Below are 8629 nucleotides of genomic sequence, written 5' to 3'. Positions count from 1 at the left end.
GCGGCGTAAAAATGACGCAAGGGGCTTGTAAATCTGCCTCTCATTGCATTTCAGCTTGGCTTTTTCCACCCTGCCATTTTTAATGGTACCGGCCACCACTGCGCCACAACAAAGGTCTCTACTGCGACAGGGGCTTTACATTCAGTGAGGTAGGGGGTGCCCCGCTAGCTGCCAGAGGGGCTGGTGAGCCTTGGGGTGCTCCACGGTAAGAAAGAATCCGGGGAGCAAAGGATGGAACTAAGACTAATAAAAATAAAAGTTGTTTATTGAATAAACATCCCGAAATTACTGCCAGAGAACAGAAATCTGTTTAGAAATTTGTGTAAGTAAAACCGGATCGATGGAGGCTCACAACACGACTCATTATGATTCTATTTTAACCGAATAAGTCAGTCTCCTTAGAGACTGTCAAAAATTGCAATGTCGACTATATTTCAAGTCGCCACAGCGGGGTATTGGGTAAAGTTTTCAATAAGCAATAATCGCGCCTCGGTTAAACCTCATTGGCTACGATACTGCCACTGCGCAAAGCTAAATAACATACTGGGAATTACAGGCCCCCTCGTCAAAGAACCTCATGTTACAGAGAACAGGAAACAATATATTGGCCTTGAGGCATCAGTACAGCACTGTTGACTTCTGGCAGCAAAATAATGAATGTGTTGGCGTTACTTATGCAATTTCCATCAGCTCTCCGACGTCAAACGTTTCCCTGCGACGCGCAGAGGGCTCTGGGAAATTGCATGGTAAGTAGCTCGTCAGACCGAGCCCTGCTCTAGTTCCGGTGTTTCATGTTGGGGGCGGGGCTTGGTGCTGCCGGTGCATTGGAGGAATGGAAGCAGGAGCGTCACAGGCAGGAGGACAATAAATATGTATACCAAAGGAGGCGTGGAAATAATGTAGCGAGAAATAAACGATACTGTCATGTTTCAATAGAGCATTTCCTGCGGGTGTGTCGTTTCACGGAGCTGCTCTGTTGAACTTGCAGCATTTTTGTCTCAGATTGAGGAGGTGCGATTCTGGCTTCATTGTTTGCAAATCGTTACTCCTCCAGATCTAAAATTCAAGGGATTTATTTTATTAAAACTGTAAATTATTAACCACCCTAGAGAAATAACTGGTTCAGACTGCAGAGGGGCGGGGTCTGGAATCCACCCAGTCCACTCTGGTATCTATTCAGCCATCAAGTGACACATTCTTGAATGTACCCATTTGTTCATCCACAGAACTGCACATAAACATTCACCAACCAATTAAAAGCCATTATCACTTGTCAGCCAGACCCATTGTCTTCAATGCTAGGGGCTGATAATGCTGAAGGGATTGTGTGACTGCTAGTCCACGTGGGGAGTGAAAGTGATGCTGGTGGTCTGAGACTGCTACTCAGCTGAGGGATATTAGAGTGCTTATGGCAGTGAGTGACTCATGCAGCCTGATTCATGTACGGGCCGTTTTGCGTGGCCCTAATAGCGAATCATAGCGACTCGCTATTGAGGACACGCAAAACGGCATTCATGTAGGAATTGCTAAATCAATAGCGATTCCTACATGTTCTCTATTTGCGAGTAGCAATTTGCTACTCGCAAAAAAAGGAATTTCTCCCCATTCATTCCTATGGGCCAAAAGGCCCATAGGAATGAATGGGGAGTATCCCTTATTTGCGAGTAGCAATTTGCTACTCGCAAATCAGATAGCGATTTTAAGGGTGCCAGGGGTGTCCAAAGGACACCCTGTAGCACCCCTAAAATGCACATTTGAACAGGTGTTGCGCACACACATGTCCAAAGGACATGTGTGTGTGCAACATGCAACTTAGAAAAATGCTTTTAAAAGCATTTTTCTATGTTTTTGCTATTTACCGAGAGGTCTGACCTCTCGGTAAATAGCGGCCCAATTTTGCTAAATCGCAATTTTTGCAAGTGTCATGAATAGCATTTAAGGAATCTCTAATAGAGATTCCTTAAATGCTAATCCTCGCATATTTGCTAATTCCTCATTAGCGATTTTAGCATTTGGGATTGTGAATCCCAAATGCCAAAATTGCACTCGCAAAAGGCAAGATTCTGAGAATCTTGCCCTTTGCGAGTGCAATTTTGCTTCATGAATCAGGCGGCTAGTCTGTTAAGGGTGTGAGAGTGCTGTTGCTGGTATGACAGTCTGAGAGGAATGTTGGTAGTGTGTGACTGCTATTGTGTGATGGGTGAGAGATTGCAGATGGTTGTGTGAGACTACTACTGTGTGTGTGGGAGGTGTAAGAGTAGTCCAGGGCACAAGTCCTAAACAAGCATTGGCATAGCCAATAGATCTCGCTTTTGGGACTTTATACGTATTTAGCTATGCAGCACAATATCCTCGGTGCAACAACATCAACTGTTCCATGTCTAAGCACTTATAAGGTCCCAAAGGTGAGACCTATTGGCTATGTCAATGCTTGTTGTCATTGGTGATGGGCGTGACATCATCACAGACATCATCGCACTTTTACGCTCCTAAAATGTGCTCACAACCCACCAAATATTTCTATATTGTAACTTAGCATTTTCATGTACTCTGTGCAGTGGCATTAAAAAGAAGTCTTGTATATATGCCACATACCACTGCACTGCAGGGCATTGTTTTTCATGACCAAAACTGAGTTTCACTCTAAGCCAGGGTCTCACACCACATGCATAAGCCAGACATGTCTTTGCAAACACTGGAAAACAAAAAAAGCATTGAAAAAGGATTGCGTTTTCTATAAAATATGGGTAATAAGGAATTGATTGTAAAAAAAAGTGTGATGATGGAAAGCATTTTTTTCAGATTTAAAATAGTCCCTGGTTCACGAAGCAGTCCGTAGAAGGAGGACTGATACACCAAACAGCCAATAGCATCATTTAAGAGACTGACTGAGCCAAAGTGCACTCTGAGTTCATTGTTTTAAATAGTATGAGCAGGTAGACACGGCTGCACTGATAAGCGAGACCTAATAAAAAAAATGCAAAAAATATGAGCATCCATATCAATTTGAGGAAGCTTTTAACTTGTTGCCTGGTTTCTGCCTATAGGCATTCTCTGTCTGCCTTCTGTCTCTCTTTGGTTAGAAGAAAATGGCTTCATGTAGTCTGCAAAATTATTGGCTTAATGCGACAAGCAATAGATGGGTGAATGGTTGGATGGATGGACAGAGACATGAGAAGGAGGAGGAAAGGTTTGGATACGTGGATGGGTGATTGGTCTGCAGCAACATATCTGCGGATGACTGTCATACAAACGTGGGAGAATGATGAATGAATGGCTAGATGGACAGTAATTATAAAACAGTGTTGACGTCACATAGATGACAGGAGCTGTTTCGTGCACTAGTCTGTACTCTTTGGTTTCACTTTAACTCAACAAGCCTACATTAAACCTTATATATATATTTTATCTCACTTGTTACACATTTCACTTTTATCCTCGTGAAAAAAAGTAGTGACTTTTCTTAAAATTTGCGTGACAATGTCAGGACTTCCACGACTGGGGGATTGTCGTAGCCACCCGCAGTGTGCAAGGCCCAGACCTCCCGCCCAGGATGAAATCTGCAACAGGTTGTTTTCGAAAGGCGAACCTTCGCCCTTCCCCATCTGCAGATAATCTTTGGGCATGCTGATGACGTCACAGCCGTGTCTTCTGGCAGTCAGATAGACTTCCTCTTGTTTCCTTAATTCCTAATAGGGACATCTGATTCCAGGGCATTCGGACTTCTAAATCCTGCTTTGCACTGCCTCGGGGCCTTGGTGTTTAAGGAAAAGCTTCTAAAGGGACCAGGAGGCGGGGGCGGGAAAAGGTTGGCTTGGCTACTGGCACAAGGCAAGGAGGACAACTTGAGGCCTCTCTGCTGGGGTCAAGCTCAACCGTTAAGTGACAGGCTGTGATAAGTGGGAGGCATTTTTCATCTTTGCCCAGTTGCGCACCGCCTGAGCCAGTGCATGCGCTACAAGCGCAAGATGTTTACTGTCTCACACTCCAGTATGCACTGTGCACACTCACGTACATTGTGGAAGGAAGCAAGATCACACACTGGGGCGCAGTTCTTGCAACAGGGCAAACTACCAACCTCCAGACACAAATCTGTGAGCCAACACTCACGAGCGCACTGACAAAATGTAAATCCTGAACTCTGCACTGCACTAAAATTGTATAACGCGACATCTGAATGGTCTGGGGCAAAAACTGCTGTGAAAGGAGTCCCGTCCCGACTCCGCAAACAGGGACAGCAGGAAACAAAACACATCCAGGAGACAGGGCTGGGGAGCAGGCCCCGGGGGCAGGGTGAAACCAGAGGCAGGAAGGTCTCCTGAGCTCCGGGGAGGCATAGAGAATCAGAGGGGGTAAGGAGTAATAAATGGGGGCACAGAGGAGGGGAGGGGGAAAGAGAGAGAAAGTAGGTTGTGAAGGCTTGGTTATGAGAGAGTAAGGGGTAAAGGAACGAAGGGAGAGATGGAGGGGATATTGAGGAGGAACATGGAAAGGAGTCCTTGTGTAAAGTAACTTTTGCTCACGTAAAGCGATCCACTACCTTCGGGTCTAGTTCGCGCTTTATAAATCTACAAAAAAAGGGAGTACAGCATGAAGAGAAGGGGAAACGTGAAAACATCAACATCAACAGGATGGGGAGAATGAGCACAGCGATTGGGGCATGAAGCTAAAATGGCTGCCCGAGCAGGAGAGGCATGTGCGAATTTTTACAATGTGACGCATCTACCTAGATGTTGTAGGGACTCTGCCCGAATGCAGCTGTCGCTCTTCAGTTTTTCGAAGCTGACCTGCTGTGTGCATTGGCTGCGTTGTGATTCAGCTGATAATTCAGGGCGCTCAGAAACCACCACTAAATGCCAGCAGAACAGGAGCTTTATTTACAGGTAAGCTAAGGGCGGTAATGCACTTGTTGTGAAGTACTGTCATCAAACATTGCCTCCTTCTGGACGGCTCCAACTGATTTTTTATTGTATCAAAATATAATCAAGTGCATGCATGTTTGTCATAAGCTCTCCAAGAAGTTGGTGTTACAGCATGAGAGGAAGTGCAGTGTTTCCATGGTATTCACAAGCATGGGTGGCAAACACGTGCCTATGCAGTGCTGTGCATTGTTTGCTTATTCCCTATACTGGGAATAGACTACACACAGCACAATAGGACCGTTTGTGGAGAAACAATCCCTCTTGTTCGCCAGACTTTCCATTCAAGAGTTGAGGTCACATGTTTCACTTGCTCACTCAGGGGCATATTTACAAGAAAGTGACGCATCTGTTTAGATGCGTCACTTTCCCTTCGCCACCATTAGAAACCCTTGCGCCACTATTGATGCGCCGTATTTACAATACTATGCAAGGATTGACAGAGGCATCAGAAATTCTGACACATCTGTAGACGCAAAAGTCACACATTGCTGGAGTTGTGTCGCAAGCATGACGCAACTCCAGCAATGCAGGGGTGGGTTACCCTCATTGCACTGCGTCACTTCTTACGCCGGCGTCCTAAAAGAGGCACAGTGAAATCTTGTAGATTTCACTACGTCACTTCAACGACGCTTTTTTGGGCTGGAACGCCCACACTGCATACATTATATCTGACGCAGGTATAATGTGACGCAGGGCTTTACAACGTGACGCATCTCCCTAGATGCGTCGCGTTGTAAATGGGCCGCATTTTTACGCTGTTGCTGAGTCACAAAAAGTGATGCAATAGCGGCGTAAAAATGACGCAAGGGGCTTGTAAATCTGCCTCTCAGTGCATTTCAGCTTGGCTTTTTCAACCCTGCCATTTCCAATGGTACCGGCCACCACTGCGCCACGACAATGGTCTCTACTGCGACAGTGGCTTTACATTCAGTGAAGTAGGGGCTGCCCCCCTAGCTGCCAGAGGTGCTGGTGACCCTTGGGGTGCTCCCCGGTAAGAAGGGATTCGTGGGAACCAAGACTAAGAAAAATAAAAGTTGTTTATTGAATAACCATCCCGAATATACTGCCAGAGAACAGAAATCTGCTTAGAAGTATGTAAAAGTAAAACAGGATCTTAAAACTGTGATCAAAACGCTCACAGATTCATCTCGAACAATTCTATTTTTCACCGAATGATTCAGTCTCCTTAGAGACTGTCAAAAATTGCAATGTCGACTATATTTCAAGTCGCCACAGCGGGGTATTGGGTAAAGTTTTCAATAAGCAATAATCGCGCCTCGGTTAAACCTCATTGGCTACGATACTGCCACTGCGCAAAGCTGAAAATGTACTGTGAATTACAGCCCCCCTCGCCGAAGTATCTCATGTTACAGAGAACAGGAAACCATGTATCGGCTTTGAGGCATCAGTACAGCACTGTTGACTTCTGACAGCAAAATAATGAATGTGTTGGCGTTATTTATGCAATTTCCATCAGCTCTCCGACGTCAAACGTTTCCCCGAGGCGCGCAGTGGATTCTGGGAAATTGCATGGTAAGTAGCTTGTTAGACCGAGCCCTGCTCTAGTTCCGGTGTTTCATGTTGGGGGCGGGGCTTGGTGCTGCCGGTGCATTGAAGGAATGGAAGCAGCAGCGTCACAGGCACGCGGGGTATAAATATATATATACCAAAGGAGGCGTGGAAATAATGTAGCGAAATATAAACAATACTGCCATTACCTCCTCGTCCTGTCTTCCTCGCCACAGTAATCAACATATGAGCCTCCGGCTCCACACAGAACTCCAAGTAAAATTAAAAAAGCCACGCTCTAGTCTCCCCTCCCTCCTCCAATATGGCCCCCGAGGCTTCCACCAATCCCATAAAGGGACACATAACCAGCAACTCAGCCTGTTCTTTTTTTCTGCACTTCTCCGAGTGCTGTGTTCCCTGCTGGTCAGGTGAGTGGGCTGGGTTCCTGCTTTAGCGGTTCCCTTAGTCCGTGGTATCTGGTTGGGGGAAAGTAGTGTTGTTTCCCTATTGCGTGTATTTCTGTTCGTAACCGAATGCGTGTTTGTTAATTTTTTTTCCCCCTTCTTCTGCCTATGTGCCTCGTGTCCTGCCTAGCGGACGTACGTGGCGTTCATTGCGGCTGGGTATGGCCGGGACGCCTTGTGTCCGGTCGGCCGTTTTGTTACTTGCCTTTACCGGCCGCGTGTCCTGCTGAGCGGACGTTGCGCGGCCGGGGGCATTGTCTGTGGGGGCCGGTGGCTTCCGTGGGCGTTCTCTTACCTGCTGCCGGTTGGCGTCGGCATGGTTTGCTGCCTCTTCGCTCTCTGCTCCTTCGGGGCGCATTCAGGGCTCGGCTGGGCTCTGCTCTCAGTCTGTGGCTGTGGGTGCGCGCGCAGCGTTTCCGGCTGCATTTATTCTTGGAGCATGCGTCGAGGTGGGGTTTGTGGGGTTGCTTGGCAACCTCGGGCCATTATTTTAACGGGCTGTTCTGCCTTTTGCCTGTGTTTGTTTTACACTGCTTCACGTGGCTGTCTGTCATGGATGTTTCAGCTGATGCTCGTGCTCCTGATTCTTTGGCTGTGGCTTCTGGTTCTGGGGTGCAAATTCCTTCGATGGAGATGTTGCAGCAGATGATCAATTCTGCTGTGTCTGCTGCTTTAAGCGGTCAGGTGCCTGTCCCTCCTGCGAAGAAGGCGAGGGTTGATGGCGCTGCTGCTCCTGCTGATTCTGAGAATGAGGAGGAGGTTGATGTCAGAGGTCGCTTTGTGCAGGGTGCCGACCTGAAGGAGGTGCTGGGTCACATTCGCGAAAACTTGGTGTTTCCTGCTTCTGTGGTGCCTCTGGAAGACGATCTATTTTCACAATATCATCGTCCTGAGCCTGATTCTTTGCCTCTCCATTCCTCGGTCTTGAAGGTCCTGGAGAATGAATGGAAGGATGTGGACAAAGGTTCCTTTCCTCGTTTCTTGAGTAAGAGGTACCCTCTTCAGGATTTTGCGGTGAAATACCCTGCCTCCGTGAAGGTTGACTCTTTGTTGGCAAGCATGTCTTCACATGGGTCCGTTGTCTCGGAGGACTCTTCACCTGCGGACCCGGTTGACCGTAAGGTGGATGGTGCTGTGAAACGCACTTTTGCGGCTGCAAATTTTTCTATCCGGGCGGCGGCCTATTCCTCTTACACTATCCAGTCCTTGCTCAGGGATTTCCGGTCTCTGTCGGAGTTGTTGGACCAAGGGGAGGATGTTTCTTCTACCCTGGCGATGATGGAGCAGCAGGTCCGTCTGCTGTCGGATGTCTCCTTTGATTCGCTGGGGGCTGCTGCTTCTGCGGCCGGATCCTCTGTGGCTGCGAGGCGTCAGTTGTGGCTCCGTTCCTGGAAAGCTGATGCTGCTCAGAAGAACTTGCTTATGAAAATCCCTTTCTCTGGGGTTAGACTTTTTGGTTCGTCTCTTGACGACATGGTGAAGAAGACGGCAGAGGACCGTAAACTGCTTGCTCCTGACCGTCCTGGCAGATTCCGTGCTTTTGGTTCCCAGCGGTCTTTTGGTACCTCGAAGAGGGGCCGGGCTGGTCAGCCCTTTCGTGGACGGGGGCGTGGCCGGGGTGCTCCCTCCTTTGATAAGTCCCGGTTCTCCGGCGCTTCTGCCTCCTCCGCTCCTGCTTCCAAGTCCTGACTGGATCGCTCCTGGTGTAGGTCCGGTTGGGGGTCGTCTTTCTTG

The 8629-nt window shown here is 47.8% G+C and overlaps 2 non-coding genes across 2 annotated transcripts; both read right to left on the bottom strand.

Annotated features, from left to right (window-relative positions):
- Positions 1-393: 393 nt before the first annotated feature.
- LOC147746843 (U4 spliceosomal RNA) lies at positions 394-533 on the bottom strand. Its single transcript, XR_015300465.1, has one exon. It is a non-coding gene; the product is annotated as a U4 spliceosomal RNA (small nuclear RNA).
- Positions 534-6103: 5570 nt separating this feature from the next.
- LOC147746842 (U4 spliceosomal RNA) lies at positions 6104-6243 on the bottom strand. The gene has a single exon (XR_015300464.1). It is a non-coding gene; the product is annotated as a U4 spliceosomal RNA (small nuclear RNA).
- Positions 6244-8629: the final 2386 nt, after the last annotated feature.

This window comes from Lissotriton vulgaris, chromosome 1_1, assembly GCF_964263255.1.
Source record: "Lissotriton vulgaris chromosome 1_1, aLisVul1.2, whole genome shotgun sequence".
NCBI classification, from domain to species: Eukaryota; Metazoa; Chordata; class Amphibia; order Caudata; family Salamandridae; genus Lissotriton; species Lissotriton vulgaris.
The sequence above is the reverse complement of the archived record's forward strand: the minus strand, read 5'-3'. Positions and strand labels throughout refer to the sequence as shown.